Source organism: Mesoplodon bidens, assembly GCF_964165515.1.
Source record: "Mesoplodon bidens genome assembly, chromosome: 15".
Classification (NCBI taxonomy): Eukaryota; Metazoa; Chordata; class Mammalia; order Artiodactyla; family Ziphiidae; genus Mesoplodon; species Mesoplodon bidens.
The window spans coordinates 66127116-66143779 of NC_138171.1; the positions used below are offsets into that span (position 1 = coordinate 66127116).

Below are 16664 nucleotides of genomic sequence, written 5' to 3' on the forward strand. Positions count from 1 at the left end.
GGGGCTCCTCCTGCCATGTTCCCACCGGAGCCTTTGTTTTCTGGGAGGAAAGGTTCATTCAGTGGCCTGACATTCTTGGCTGCTGGCCCAGGTCAAAGGGGCTGGCTAGGTCCTGGACCATGACATGAATGGGTTTTAACCCAGACGCCAGACTCCTTCAGTGTCACTCACTCAGCTCGTGAGCCATCAGAGGTCCCCTTCCAGCTCCTGTCGTCTGGCCCTGGTCCCCAAGCAAGTGTGAGTGACACTCAGTGTGTGAGCTGAAGGCACCTCTCCCCATCCAGTCTACGGAAAAGAAGGCTGATGTCTCAGTCACCCTGGCTCCCCTTCCTGCTCCTGGGGCCTTCATGTTGATATTGAACTGTTGACCAGCCAGCACCCTGGTAGTCAGAGCCAGAATTTATTCAGAGACTTTGGGAAACTTCAGTGCCCTGGTGATGTGGCGTGGGCTGCGTGGATCAGAAGGAACAGTGATGGGCGTCGGTTACCAGGTTTTGCAGGGGTCACCAAGTGGGTGGCAACATCGTACTGTGGTGGTGCATCCTGTGTCCAGTTCCATACAGAAACTATGTGGGTTCCTAGACAAATGATATTTACATCTGATTTATGGCATTTTCTTTTCTGAAGGCCCAAGCAGTGAGGGTGGAAATAGGGGCTGGCTCCCGGTAGGTGGAATGTGCCTCGTGCCTGTCAGGCAGCTGTGAGGCGAGGGAAGCGTCCTTCATTCCTGTCTGCTCCTCCCCACCTGGGATTCACAGGTGCTGCCACCTCGAGCTGTCTGACCTCCTCGGCAGCCACAGGCATTCACTGTCCGCCTCTAGTCTCTCTGGTCAGTGGATGTTTACAGCACAAGAGGACTCTGGCTGGGGTTGTCTGTGATGTCTAAAAGCCTGCTGTTTCTTGGCACGTGTGATTCAGCGCACGTCAGAGGAGGGAGAATTCTGGGTACGTTTGCCCTGTTTTAACAGCTGGAGTTACAGAGATGGGGAGCGCAATGCCCGGCTCCAGTGTGCTGCTCAGAGGACGCACCTGTCTGTTAACACGGGGCTCGGGCCGTACTGTACCTCGCCCAGCAACCGGGAAAATCATATCCACTGTCAGTTTGGGGTTTTTTTCTTTTTTTAAAATTTATTTTTGGCTGCGTTGGGTCTTCGTTGCTGCTTGTGGGCTTTCACTAGTGGTGGCGAGCAGGGGCTACTCTTTGTTGCAGTGCGCGGGCTTCTCATTGCAGTGGCTTTAGGCATGTGGGCTTCAGTAGTTGCGGCACATGGGCTCTAGGGTGCATGGGCTTCAGTGGTTGTGGCACGCGAGCTCTGTAGTTGTGGCTCACGAGCTTTAGAGCGCAGGCTCAGTAGTTATGGCGCATGGGCTTAGTTGCTCTGCGGCATGCGGAATCCTCCCAGACCAGGGATCGAACCTGTGTACCATGCGTCGGCAGGCAGATTCTTAACCACCGCGCCACCAGGGAAGTCCCTCCACTGTCAGTTTTGTTTTGTTTTGTTTTTTTAATAAATTTGTTTTTTGGGGTTTTTTTTGGCTGTGTTGGGTCTTTGTTTCTGTGCACGGGCTTTCTTTAGTTGCGGCGAGTGTGGGCTACTCTTCGTTGTGGTGCATGGGCTTCTCACCGCAGTGGCTTCTCTTGTTGTGGAGCACGAGCTCTATGCATGCGAACTTCAGTAGTTGTGCTCGTGTGCTCTAGAGCACAGGCTGAGTAGTTGTGGCGCACGGGCTTACTTGCTTGGCAGCATGTGGGATCTTCCCAGACCAGGGCTCGAACCCGTGTCCCCTGCATTGGCATGCAGATTCTCAAGCACCATGCCACCAAGGAAGCCCCTCCACTGTCAATTTTAAGCAGTAATTTCTAGTCACATCTAGAATGTGTTGGTCAGGAGGATTTTTGAAAACTGGTCTGAGTACACGTGGCCAAAAATAGAGTCTTGTATTTTTTCGGTGGAAAAGATGTTCTGCTCCCTTCCACTTGGATGTGTTTTAAAATGTGATTTGAATTAATTAAAGCTCACCCAAGGAAAATAAAATAAAACTGTTTTCTCAGAAATGACACATGAGGGCTTCTCTGGTGGCACAGTGGTTAAGAATCCACCTGCCAATGCAGAGGACATGGGTTCGAGCCCTGGTCTGGGAAGATCCCACATGCCACAGAGCAGTTAAGCCCATGCGCCACAACTACTGAGCCTGCACTCTAGAGTCCACGAGCCACAACTACTGAAGCACGCGCACCTAGAGCCTGTGCTCCACAAGAGAAGCCACTGCAGTGAGAAGCCTGCACACTGCAATGAAGAGTAACCCCAACTCACTGCAACTAGAGAAAGCCCATCCGCAGCAGCAAAGACCCAACACAGCCAAAGATAAAATAAATTAATTAATTTTTTAAAAAAATGACACATGAGATGTTTTAGGTGAAAAATGTAAAAACAAAAAAACAAAAAAACCTGTCAGTGGAGACCAGTGGATTATTTACCGCGTTCTTGATGCCGAACATCTGTGTTCCCAGCTGAACTGCAGGCTGCTTGCTGTGGCCCACCTGTGGGGCCCCAGGCGAGGCTGGGCAGGCCCCTCGATCTGGAAGGTGTCTCAGGTCACCTTGACTCGGGGCTCCCTGATGAATGATAGTTTCCAGGTTGTCAGTGATGCTGGAAACTTACTGGGAGAGTGAGGACCCCTTAAATGGAAATTGGACTTTCCTTTTCTTGATGCCCCAGCATGAGAGTTAGACACATTCTGTTCTTTCATGTCCCATTTATTCTAAGTTGAGGGAAAAGGTTATCTGTTTGGGGTGAGATCCTCAGATAATGGACACTGTTGATTGGATGTCTTTCAAGTGTCATCCAGCTGGTGGCCTGCAGTGGGGACAGGAAGCCCCCATGGGGCGAGGAGGCACCAGGCAGGTGCACGGGGCACATCTTGGCCGGCACCGAGGCCCCTGCCCTGGGGTCCCGTGGTGGTGGCTTGGCGCCTGCCCAGCCTGGCTTGTGTGCACTATGGCCGCTGCTTCACTTGAAGCCTTGCTCACTCCCTTCTCTTAAGTGGGTGTCCCCTCTGCTCCTGTTGACCCCAACTGGCATCTGTGATGAAGTCCCAGCATTGGAAATGAACGTCCTCAGCAGATGTGGGATGCAGCGTTGCTGCCAAGTGAGGCTGGTGGGGCCCCACGTCGATGTCTTGGGCGGAGTCAGGCAGCCTTCCAGACAGCCTGCTCGTCCTGGGATCCTGGGATTGTGCCTGCCCTTCTCCCGCCTTCCTGACATGGTCCTAGTACGTGCGCGGTGAGGCTAGCAGGAACCTGATGAATCCACTTCATGGCGGCAGTGGTCAGAGATCTTCGTTTTGGGGAGAGTGGCTTTAGTCATACAGTTGGTGCTTTGTAGGGTGATGACCCAGGTCCTCAGACTCGGGAAGCGATACTTTCAGAGGAGCCAGAATAGACTGGTGTTATCAACTGCTTGTCTAGTGGTGGCAGGAGGGAGAGCAGGATCGCAGTGTTCCCACCTTGCAGCAGGAAAAAGGGAACCAAGACAGGGCCAGCTGGGGTGGTGTGCCCCTGGATGAGGGTCCGGCTCTCTGGGGTCCTCTCCTGGAGCTGCACCCTGGAGGCGGCACAGTGCATGGGCAGGCTTGGGGCCAGCCATGGCCACGCTGAAACCCAACCCCGGCCCCATAGACACCTGGGCTGTGTTGTTGCCTTAGCTGTGTCCCCAGCTCCACAAATCAGCATGTCCACACTTGGCCTGTCCCCCAGGTGGGACCCTGGGGAGACCTGGGACTTGTTTGTGACTCTTCCTGCTTCCCTCGTGTTTCACCAACCTCCACATCCTCCTGATTTCACCTGCAGGGTACCTCCGGAACCTTCCTCTGCTGCCAGCACCAGTGTGGCCCTGAGTCCATAGTAGCTGTCAGCTCTGCTCCTCACACGCCCTGTGGTTTGTCAGGGACACATGTGCCAGCTTCCTCTGGGTTTCTGCTGTTCCAGGCCTGGCAGTTAGAAGGCGGTACTTTTACATGTGGGCAGATCTAAGGGGAGGACCACAACCACCCTCCCCACCTGCCCCACCTCGTCTTGAAGAGCAGGGCAGGCATGGTTTTGGGTTTTCAGGCCTTGGAAGCTGGGCCCTGTTGCCTCTAGACCAGGGCTGCTGTCAGCCTCCTTTCAGGGAATGGGAACGACTCCCACGGCCCGAAGGGAATGACTCCCACGGCCCTTAGAGGGGACCTCGTAGGGTCAAGGTGCCACAGACTCACAAAGCGGGCCAGGCGGGTTGGAGCTATGGGGTGGGTGAGGGAGTCCTTGGACTTCGCTGGCCGGAGGGAGGAGAAGGAGGATCAGAGGCACTGCCGTCGTGGTGTTTCCGTCGGCTCTGGTTCTGTTCTGTTTGGGTTGGTTGAGAAGCTCTGAGAGAGGGTGCAGCAGGCAGCAGGGGTGCACCTTCCTGACACCTGTCGTATCTTCTGGACATGGGAAGGAAACGACGCCAGACGGTTCTTCAAGACAGGAAGCAAGGCACAGGCTTGGCTCCCGGGGGCTGGACATTTGGGGGCCTCCCTGAGGACAGTGCTGCCACTGAGAGCAGGCAGTAAGAAGCCCACCAGGCCAACAGGTCCCTCAGGAGAGGTGCAGGGCCGGCCCGGGGGAGCCCAGAGTTTCCAAGGACACAGGTGTGGCCGCGCCGCATGGCTTTGGGATCACACACAGCCCCCCAGAGTCTCGATCAAGCGTGGCGGGAGTAGGTTCTGATTTAATGGTGCCCGGGGACTGGGTGACAGCAGGAGTCATAGTCGTCCCCGAAGGGCAGACAGCCAGGGCCAGCTCCATGACACGCTTGGTTCCGTGTCTGGGTTTCACAGAGGAGGCCTTGCTGGCAGAGGGCGCAGCTCTGGCAGGCAAGATGGGGTGGGGGGTGGCCAGGCACTGGGTCTGCAGCAAGGAGCTTTGGGCCAGGCACATCAGGTGCAGGGCGAGTCTGTCCTGTTCTGGCCAGAACTTGAGTTCACCTACCTTGGCCATTGCCAGAGCCCCCGGGTGTTGGCATGCACTCACAGGAGGGGAGCTGGGCTGGCCTCGAGGTGACGGCCGTTCTGTGCGTTCTGTTTGCGGGGTTGGAGGCATGCCTATCAGGCGTCTCCACTGTCCCAAGTTTCCACCGTGTCTTCATTGGAGGTCATCACAGCACAGACCACACACGGAGGGGGTGGTGGTGTCAGCCCCTCCTCAAGGGGGGCACAGACACGGTGACGTGGGCTCTTCCCGACGGGTCTCTCTGGCATCCCCGTGTTTACTCAGTCATTGGCCAAGTGGCTGTGGACTGGAGCATGTTTATTGGTGCCCTGGGGGCCCGTCCTCTTGCTCTAGGCATTGAAACATCTTGGGGTCAGTGACACTGAAGAGAGACAGAGCCAGAGCTCAGTGACTGTTGTTGCGTGAAATGTGAGTGACCTCACGGAAGACGGACCGGCCCAGTGCTGTCCTGCTCAAACGGCATCGGAAGCCTGAGTTGTCCCTTCTTCTCCAGTTTCTTCAGTTAGTATCAACTTTCCCAAAAAGTTGGATTTCTGGTTCTGTTATCTGTGCTTTGCTTTGGCAGGAATCCTAAAGGGCTTCTTTGTTGCTCTTAAGGATGGCCGTGTGGCCGTCCTTTCCTCTTCCCACCTTCCCGGCCCCCACAAAGAAGAAAGGATTATCTCTAGAAACTTGGAGCGAGGTCGGGGGCTCCGGAGGTCCCTTCCTGCAGAGGAAGCCGCCTTGGCACTTTCCTCTGGCAGAAGGGACAGAGTATCAACTTCAAAGAGTGCCGACAGCAGATGCCCGAGGGCTGCAGAGGTGCGGAGGGACCCCTGCATAGCGGCCGCCTTCGGACTGTTGAGGATGAAAACTTTATTTTGGCCTTAAACGCAGTTGATGTCCATGGCTGCCCCTGCCCGTAGCCCCAGGTGCTTTTACGGGTGTAGATAGATTTGACGTGTAGAAATGAATTCCTGCTACGGCTTTGCGAGGTCCAGGCAGCAACATGGTGCCGATTCCGCCGTGTGGCCGTGCAGCAGGGCTCTGTCCCCTGGGGAAGCCCCATGTCCTTGTCAAAGGAGTGGCTCACCGCTGCCCACAGTCATCGGACCCTGACACGGGCCTTCTCTGCTCTCTCAGACAGTGCCAAGACGTGGCGGGTCCCAGGACAGACCGTGTTCCTGGACTGGGGCGGGGGGGGCAGTCACCCATTGGCTGCATCGGTCGGGCCGCTGCTTCACCCCCTCTGGCCTTTCTGTCCTGCCCTGCTTCTGTTCAGCCGTCTCCATGTGGCACTCATGGGCGCGGCTTGGAAGAACATGCTTTATCATGAATTCCCATCCACCTGCTTCCCGAATGGGCCTTCGAGAAGCGCTCTGTGCCAGGCAAGAAAGTGGAAGAATTCTACAAATTCACAGCTGCCCCTCCACAGCCAGGGGAGAGCAATCTAAAATATTTATCCAGAGCTTCCCTGGTGGCACAGTGGTTAAGAATCCGCCTGCCACTGCAGGGGACACGGGTTCGAGCCCTGATCCGGGAAGATCCCACATGCTGCGGAACAACTAAGCCCGTGCGCCACAACTACTGAGCCTGCGTTCCAGAGCCCGCGAGCCACAACTCCTGAAGCCTGGTCACCTAGAGCCCGTGCTCTGCAACAAGAGAAGCCACCGCAATGAGAAGCCCGTGCACTGCAACAAATGCTCACTGCAACTAGAGAAAGCCCGTGCACAGCAACAAAGACCCAACACAGCCAAAAATAAATAAATACATCTTTTTTAAAAATTTAAAAAATAAAAATAAAATATTTATCCATGATGCCTTCTTACAAAGTGAAAAATTGCTGGGAACTGCTTTAGTTTTCTAATCAGAGGCTTTCTGTAAAACAGGAGCCTCGCGTAGAGGTCTCTGGGGAGGCTCAAGGCCGAGGGCTGCAGACATGGGCGCGAGGAGGCCCGGCACACACACCCCTCGCTTCTTGGTTCTCTGGCTTCCTTCCCGTGGAGATGAGTGGTCGGTGGGCTGTGGGCCACCTCTGATGGGGGGAAGGCCTGTCGCTAACAGACAGTTGGAGGTAAGGCGTTAATACAGACCATTTGGGAGCAAAATCTGGAACTCTTAGACCAGGGAGGACTTGAGTTTCTTTAAAGAACAAAACAACAGACCATTCCCCAAAGTAGTTCCGTGGACGGCCATCTCTTCTAAAATAAGTTCCAGCTGTTAAAAATATAATAAAAGCTGTAAAAGTCTAATGAATACTTTTTAACTTTTCATGTAATTAGATAAAACTGCCTGTATTTTAAAATCTTATATCAAGCAGCCTTGAAATTTAAAATTCAAAACAGGTGAAGTTAGGAGAGAACGCATTTCCAAATGCCCTCAGCAAATTTGACAGCAGTGATGCCACAAGCCCGTCGCCGGTGTCCACGGGGACACTGTTCTGGTGGCCAGGCGGTGGGTGGGAGCTGGGCCAGGCCACCTCTGTCCTGTTAGCTTTCAGTCTCTTCCAGTTGATTCTGATGAAGATGTAAAACATCCATTGTTTGTGAGGTTTTAAAAGTTAGCCCCTTCCCTTTTCTCTGCTCACCAAGGTTATTTATTGGGAGAATTTACTGGGTAAGCTTATTTCTCGCATTAGCCAGTGTGTGCACTGGCAGTTTATAGGTTTTTATTATGGAAACTCAGAATCCTGCTCAGAAGCAGAGGGAGTGACGCAGAGCGCTCAGGCCCGTGTTCTGTGCTTGTTCTGTCCTCACTCCTCCGTGCAGCTTTCCCTGTAGGAAGCCAGCATCTCTCTGGGTGGGATTGTTAAAACGCCCCTACTCAGTGAGGAAGGGCCCTGGCCTCACCATGTTCTTTATTGCCCGGCCTGCAGTGTCTGTGTCCTGCCTTCTCAGGTGGGAAATTGCTTCGTGTGGGAAACAGGCGGTCGGGGGGCCCTCCTCGCGCCCCCGCACCCTGCCCTTCCCTCCCCTCACTGGGGGCTTCCAGCAAATCTCAGACTTCGTATTGTTTCATTCACACCTCCTTAATCAGACAACTTTTTTTTTTTTAACATCTTTATTTACAAACCATAAAATGTAACCATTTAACACGTGCAAGAACAGTCACCATCTGCCTCTAAAACATTTCATCAGCCTGGGCCTGCGTCCTCACCCCCTGGCACCCGCTCTTGCTTCCTGTCTGTGCAGACATGCCTGCTCCGGCTGCTTCACACAGATGGAGTCACCCCATGCGGCCTCCATGTGCAGCTGCCGTCACCGAGGAGGCGCTGCATGGCTCATCCACAGTGTAGCTGGGACTGCTGCCTTGCTCCTTTCACTCATGATCACTTGCAGAGTCAGTTAGAGACAGTTGTGTCCCTTGTATTCTGGGGTCCTCCTGCTGGGTGTTGCGTTAACTTGGGCAGAGTGACGGGCAGAGGATCCACAGGTGTGAGGAATGTGTTCTGGAGCCACTGCGATCCCAGCCAGGGCCACTTGTGTTACATTGTGGGGTTCCTTTCCATGACCTGGGGTCCATACACATGTTTGTGCTCCCCAGGGGTGCGTCCTGGAAGCCCTTGTGGGCGAAGACCCCCAACTCCCTCAGATTCCACAGGGAAGGCATGTCTGACACATCCTCCATTTAGGGTTGCTTTTCTAATAACCTGTGCTCGTGGTAATGGGGTGTCCTTTGAAATTAAAGATTCTAGGGTAGGACATTTTCATGGTGTTTGAAAGAAATTATTTACTGCAGTAAAACCAAGTACAGTTGACCTGTGAATACATGGGTCAGAATTGCATTGAGTCCACTTCTACACAGGTTTCTCACTAAAACCTATGAGAAAACCACTCAACCTGCAGTGAGAGGGCCGATCTAAAAAAAACCTCCACTGCAGAAGTAATAGCCCGCCTAAATGCCAAATTGTTCAAGGGTGAACAGTATTCCATTTACTTTTCCAAACATGTTTATTGATACCCTGTTGTGGGCGTGGCCCTGTAGTGTGATTGTACAATGGGGCAAATAGGAAACACTCCTGTCAGTGACAGTTACCTGGGTACCTAAGGTGTGCACCCCAAGTTCAGTAAACTAGGACAGGTCTCCCCTCAGCTTCACCTCCACTCACACCTCAGAGCATGTCTCCCCTCAACTTCATCTTTACTCAGACACTTGAGGGCAGGACTCCCTTCAGCTTCACCTCCACTCAGAGAGCTGATGGCTGGTCTCCCCTCATTTTTATCTCCACTCAGACGCCTGAGAGCAGGTGCCCCCTCAGCTTCACCTCCACTCAGAAACCTCAGTGCATATCTCCCCTCTTCTTCACCTCTACATAGACACCTCAGGACAGGTCTCCACTTTAGCTTCACCTCCACTCAGACACCTGAATGCAGGTCTCCCCTCAGCTTTACCTCCATTCAGGGACCTGAGGACAGGTCTTCCCTCAGCTTCACCTCCACTCCCACACCCCTGCACAGGTCTACCCTCATTTTCACATCCACTCAGACACCTGTGGGAGGGTCTCCCCTCACCTTTACCTCCACTTAGACCTTAGAGGGAAGGTCTCCGTCACCTTCACCTCCACCTGGAAACCTGAGGGTGTATCTCCCCTTAGCTTCCTCTCCACCGTGTCACCTGATGGCAGGTTTCCGCTCACCTTCATATCCACTCATACCTCAGGACAGGTCTCTTCTCACCCTCATCTCCACTCAGAAACCTCAGGTCAGGTCTCCCCTCACCTTCACCTTCACTCAGACACCTGAGGGCAGGTCTCCCTGCACCTTCATGTCACTCAAACATCTGAGACTAGGTCTCCCCTCAGCTTCATCTCCACTCAGACTCCTCAGGATAGGTCACCCCTTAGCTTCACCTCTACTCTTACACCTGAGGTGACTTTTCCCCTAACCTTCACCTCCACTCAGACACCCAAGTACAGGTCTCCTCCACTCTGTCACCTGAGTGCATGTCTCCCCTCACTTTTTCCTTGTACCTTAGTAATGTGGTGGGTGACCTCTGTAACTTGTCCCCGTTCTGTTTGGAGACACTGTGTTAATCTTTCTTTAGTGGGGCGAAATGATGCTTAAATTAGAAGTTTTTGGTAAAGCCGTCCTAAATTAATACATTCTTCCCCTTCTGTCTTTCAGGTATTCATTTGGTAAGTGGCAGACACTTAGGATAGCCTACCGTGTTAGAAGTAATCTGGGGTATGTATCTTTGCTCGTGTCCTGGCTTCTCGTGCTGGCGTCTCTCGTTCTCTGTGGTTGCACCGTCTCTCTCTGATAACCCATTTGCCCTTGACCTGCACCCTCACCCGCGGCCTTCCACCAGATGGGGGACTAATGATACTGTCATGCCTCCATCTGTCATGCCCTCATGTGCTGACATCTATTTTCATACTGGTGATGGGCACCCAGCGGGGTGTCCCAGGACATTGTCATTGGTTGTACCCTTCTGGTGACGGAGGGGCTTGTGGCATGAGGACTGCAGTGTCCTGCAGGCCTGCTCTCCACTCCCAGGTGTCCCTGGGGACACCCCATGCAGTGCAAGTTTCCTGGGTGCCCCACAGGCTCGGGTTTTGCTTGGTTCTCTGCGGGGAGACTTCAGGTCCCACCCGTGCTCTGTGGGCAGCGCCGCCCCAGAGGCTCCCGAGCCAGCAGAGGCACAGGGCTCTGGGCATGTGGCCGAGAGTGATCAGGCAGGCTGAGCGCGAGGCTGGTCTCGACCCCGAGGCCTCTGGGCGGCCCTGGGGACATAGCGGGTTCATCGGTTGACGCGTCTCAAGGGTCCTCCTGGGGTCAGGGAGCAGAAGCAGGGGTTCCCCGGGGCACCAAGATCCATGTCGGGTGGAATGGGAGCCCAGTGCCCTCCCGCCCCTCCTGCTCCCACGCTGACCTCTCCCTCCATGCACAGTAGGCAGTCGGGGTCCAGGGCTGCCCCCCTCACTGTCTCCACCTGGTCTCTGAGGCACATGCCCCCTGCATCAGAGGTCACTGTCTTCGTGCTTCATTCCTTAAAGGTCATTCCCTTACCAGCAGTGCAGGGCCTCCTGTGACAAGTATGACGGGTGACTTGGAGCTTGTGGCCTAGACCAGGGGCTGGAGACAGGATTCCTTGACTGTCTCACAGTTATTACATCAACAAGAGGCAAAGCAGTGCATAGTATTTGTTTTCAGTTCTGTTCGAGGGGACTCTGGGTGAGGAGAGGCCGTGTGAACACAGGAGACTGCGGTGCCCACCACCATGCACTCTCTGCTGTGCACTTTGGAGGCCACTAGTGTTGCAACTTTTACTTCAAAAAGTAGGTCTAAAATTCTGTGCCCTGTAAGTGCGGCCTGTTTCCTGCTCCCCTGCACGAAATGTGCTTTTTTTTTTTTTTTTACAACTTTATTGGAGTATAATTGCTTTACAATGGTGTGTTAGTTTCTGCTTTTTAACAAAGTGAATCAGTTATACATATACATCTGTTCCCATATCCCTTCCCTCTTGCGTCTCCCTCTGCTTTTTGATATTTGTGAGCTTGGGGCTGGGAGCCTTTTTCGAACTTCATGCTGGTCCCTGTGCATTTGAAAACCATGCAGGAATCTGGCAGGCCCGGCTTAGCTGCAGCTTCCAGGAGGGGCTTTCTGGTCTTTTCCCCCAGGACGAGGCTGCTCTTGGCCCAAGGCTGAGCCCTGTGGGGCTCCAGGCGGGGCCATAGGGAGGGAGGCTCCAGGAAGGGACTCCCCTCTGCCCGCATGTGCTCAGGTCAGGGTGAGTGAAGGGTCACCTCAGTCGTTTTCTCTGGGCCGACCTGTGATTCCCTCCAAGTGCTTCTGCAGAGTCCACGCTCAGAGGCAGGCCCCTCCCAGGCCTGGGCAGGCGAGAGCACCAGAAGGACAGGCCAACCCACTGGAGGATGGGTGATGCACGCTGGCCAAGCCCAGGTCGGGGTCTCCTCGGCTCCGGCTCTTGTCCATCTACCAGGGTCCTCACGCCCAGGCAGACAGACAGACAGACAGACATGGGGATGCTGGTGCTTTCCTGAGACCTCACTCCTTCTTTCATCGCTCCTGAGGCTTTGGGAGTGAGTGTTTTGTAACTTCTTTGATTTGATTTTATCTTGAGGGACCTCAGTGTGTGCAGATGGTGCCTCCAGGTGACCTCCAGGGGATGACCTTCGGGTGATGACCTCCTGGCAGGTGACCTCCAGGTGGTGACCTCCTGGCAGGTGACCTTCAGAGATGACCTCCCAGCAGGTGACCTCCAGGCACCTTCATCCCTGTCTCCACTTTTCAGCCCTGAGACTCATCTGTCAGGAGCCTTGCTGTCCTGACAGGCACAATATAAGTGCGTTTGATTCACTCCTTAGGAGTTTTCTCTTAAGGGACATATTTCCCTATTTCTCAACTCTGGTGGGGAGGGAGGGGGAAGAGGGAATTTTAAGGAAGGATTCCGAAAGGCTCCATGCCCAGGATGTTCCTTTTGAGGATAAGTGTTCACTGTTTTACTGTTTTACTGCAGGCCCATCAGGCTAAGAATTGGACATTTAGGGATCCTTGGTTTTATTGAGAAGCTCAGTGGATGAATATTTTAGCCTAACGTGAAAACTGTCAGCTAGTGCACAGTCTTCCTTGGGACTGGGCAAGTGTTGGGGTCCCGCCTCGAACTGCAGGGTCAGGGCACAGGAACACAACAGAGACGGTGAGGGCTGACCACTCGGATTGTGTGTGCCATGTGAGCCGGGAGCACACCAGGTCCTCGGCAGGTGCACGGAGTGGATCGCAGCTTTTAAAATAAACACGCCCAGGCTGTGGAGGCCTGTGCGGGTGAGGCCGGGGAGGCGGGGCAGGCGAGCAGCTTCCTAGGCAGGTAGGTGTCTGGCAGCGGAGCTGCTGTGCAGTGGGGCCGCGCCTCCTGTGCGGGGCGTGGAGAACCTGGGCTGCGGGCAGGATGTGAGCAGACAGGCCGTGTTTAGGTCTGTCACCTGCCACCATACCTTTGGTGCTGTGCTCTGCTGTGCTCTTGCCGAGTGGCCCACCCTCACTCCTGTGTGTTGAGTCTGTTTCCAGGCAGGTCGAGGGCAGGTCAGATGTTTATGCGGCCTGCACCCCCAGACCCCACATCCCCTGTCACAGCAGCACCTCCTGGCAGCCGTTGCAAATTAACTGCTCCCTGTGACCTTTACCTCTCTTAAATTCATGCTTTGAAAACAGCTTAATGAGGGGTTTACTGGCCCAATTGGAAGTTTTTATTAAAACCCATTGGTGCTGGAGTGGAGCCTGCCTGCAGGAAGCGATTAGCCAGCCTCGTGTCTCAGAGCTGCCTTGGCCACAGCAGGGCCACCAAACCGTTTCCAGACCCTCACTGGCCCCGGCTCCAAGCTTCGCCTGGTTCTCATATCCTCCACTTTAATTCATGGTTCGTCTAGTTCTCCCTCCAGCCCCATGTCCAATAAAGCAGTTTCTTGTGATTAAATTATTCCCGTAATCAGAGGCAGCCGTGGCTGCCCTGTCCTATGAGCTCACCAGGCTGCAGACCCTTCCGGGGAGCCTGTTCCTACTGACTGACCCCTTCCTGGCCTTCCAACCTACCCCCTGGAATGTGAGCTCTGCTAGGCAGTGTCGGTCTTGATCTCATGTCTTGTCGTGTCCTTAGAAAGGACAAAGAGCCTGGGTCAGGTGACTCTCAGGGCCGCCATGTGACCCAGCAAAGGTGGTCATTTCCAAAGTGAGGGAAACAGGCGCCATTAGTATTCTCACTGTGAGTGGCCCTTGGTGACCCTCCCTGCTGGGGGCTCCTGGCGCCCGCCTGCCCCCTCTGGTCTGAGTCTCCTCCTTGGTGTGGGCCAGTGTGGCCTTGCTCTTTCCTCTCCATCCCCCTCCCGGTCATGGGGAATGCAGTGCAGGAGACATGCTGCCCAGAGGTCACTGTCCATTGCTGGAGGGGAAGGAGCAGCAGGTGAGGGGCTGGAGCCGGGGGAGACTGAAGGTGCCATCCCCACGGTAACCACCTACCTGGTCATGCCTTCCTTACCCTGGAGCCCGCTCAGATCTGCACACAAGCACAGACCAGGTGGGCCGTGGTATATGCATTTCTGCCCTTCTCTTTTTTTCACTTGGTAATATCCAGTGAAAATTACTTAGTGGAACCTAAAAGAAAATATATTTTAAAGACTTTTTTCTTGTTCACATGATTATTAACACTTTGCTTGTTCTAAATTTTTCCCATCTAGTACCCGTTTCTGCTTCTAAAACAGAATGTGCAGAATTCTAGAATACCAAAGAAGCATTTTGTGGCTGTGATTCATATTTCCAGTCCTGAATCCTTTTGGGGGTGTTTTGTCTGGAATCTTCTAAATAACCTTTTATTTTTATTAAATTGTGTAGATGTTGGACTAGCATTGCCTTTTCAGTTCACAGTATAATTAATAATGACAGCATCGCAGTTGACTGTGGAGGCTCCTGGGTGCCGGCACCCTGGCCATTGAAGGCAGGTTCATCACCACCCATTTTCCAGAGACTTGCTGTTAGTCCTGCAGCCCAGGGTCTGCCTGCTGGCCAGCCGCCCTCCTGCTCACGCCCCTGGCCTCACCACTCCCCAACCCATGGTGCTGCCTCGACTCTCCTGTGATGCCAAGTGCGTGTTTGGCTCCTCCTTCCCCCCACATCACAGTAGCCATATGGGTCCTTTCAAAGAACTGGCTTTATTTATCAGATTTTTTAAAAATGTGTTCTGGCTCATTAAATTTTACTTTTTACAGGTTGCTTCCTCCTTCTGGGAGGAAGGGGTTTAATATTTTCTAAGATCTTGAGTTGATTAACTCATTAATTGTCCATTCTTCTTACCTGCAAATGAAAGTATGGAGAGGGGTGATCACTCCCCTCTGAATGTGTCCCTGGCCACCCTGGCAGCTGACCCCAGTGTCCCCGAGAGTGGCAGATAGTGTAGTTTTATAACCTTCAGATGCTGATGCCTCTTTGTCCCAAGTGCTGTTTAGAGAAGAGTGTCAAATGCTTAAGGTTTTATAGGTTATCTTTTGTTGGTCAATTTCTGATTTTATTACACTACAGCCAGATAACATGGCCTAAAGATTGTTCTTTTTTTTTAAATTTATTTATTTTATTTATTTATTTTTGGCTGCATTGGGTCTTCATTGCTGTGTACTGGCTTTCTCTAGTTGCGGCGAGCAGGGGCTACTCTTCGTTGCGGTGCGCAGGCTTCTCACCGTGGTGGCTTCTTTTGTTGCAGAGTACGGGCTCTAGGCGCGTGGGCTTCAGTAGTTGTGGCTCGCGGGCTCTAGAGCGCAGGCTCAGTAGTTGTGGCACATAAGCTTAGTTGCTCCACGGCATGTGGGATCTTCCCGGACCAGGGCTCGAACCCGTGTCCCCTGCATTGGCAGGCGGATTCTTAACCACTGTGCCAGCAGGGAAGCCCGATTGTTCTTTTACTTATTATTTTTTTTAAGTTAGACATGAGAGTGGATTAGAAATTCAAGTTGTATTACACAGCTTCTAACAAAAACAGCTTACCTTCTTTTACCTGCACTCACCCCATCCTGTTCTCAGGGTAACTCCTTCACCTCCTCAAGCAGTTCTGACTAACGTGTTTATATAGATTATTCTTACTGTATCACCTCTAGACATTATCCGTGTACTTCCTGTTATTACTCTCTCACACTTCTAATGCTCTTCCCCTATCTCAGTTCAGCTGTCACAAATGTAATTTTTATTAAATTAATATTCAGTCTTTACATTATTGCAACTATGTGATATTGTTGATTGCTGAGCTGATAGTGACGTATAATGATTTTTTTCTAATAACTTTTTTTTTTGGCTGCTTTGGGTCTTCGTTGCTGCACGCAGGCTTTTCTCTAGTTGCAGAGCACAGGCTGTAGGCACGCGGGCTTCAGTAGTTGTGGCACGTGGGCTCAGTAGTTGTGGCTCATGGGCTCTAGAGCACAACAGGCTCAGTAGTTGTGGTGCACGGGCTTAGTTGCTCCTCAGCATGTGGGATCTTCCTGGACCAGGGCTCGAACCCGTGTCCCCTGCACTGGCAGGCGGATTCTTAACCACTGTGCCAGCAGGGAAGTCCCTCTGATAACTGTTTTGGGGGGAGCCGTGCAGCTTACGGGATCTTAGTTCCCCAACCAGGGATCGAACCTGGGCCCCCTGCAGTGGAAGCACAGAGTCTTAACCACAGGCCACCAGGGAATTCCCTAAGAACTCTTTGTTTTTTCTGGAGTTAATAGTTGCCTCTTCTTTTTAAAAAAATACATTTTTTCCTTCCTTTTTTTTTTTTTTGGCCATGCCACACGGCTTACGGGATCTCAGTTCCCCAACCAGGGATTAAACCCGGGCGGTGAAAGCATGGAATCCTAACCACTAGACCGCCAGGGAATTCCCTAGTTGCCTCTTCTTTTTTTGGTTTGCTTTGTTTTTCATCTCTGATCATGTTTCATTCATCAGTTTGTTCCAAATTCAACAGCACAACTGCTTGACCCCTCCCAATAACTGTTTTGGTTTTTTTTTTTACTGAATCAGACACATTAGATAATCTATCAGTGCCCTCTCCCCCTTCATAGAGATTTCTCCTTGGATGCTGTTACCATCTGGAGTGCATGCTTTTGAGGCCTTGGATTTGGAGATGGTGGGCAGGTTAACACTGCCAGATTAGGTACCACTGACTGACTGGTCCC

The 16664-nt window shown here is 52.9% G+C and overlaps 1 protein-coding gene across 2 annotated transcripts in view; it reads left to right on the forward strand.

The window, feature by feature from the left end:
- The window catches only part of LMF1 (lipase maturation factor 1), a 92083-nt gene that overhangs the window by 19702 nt on the left and 55717 nt on the right, over nt 1–16664 (forward strand). The window lies entirely within an intron of this gene.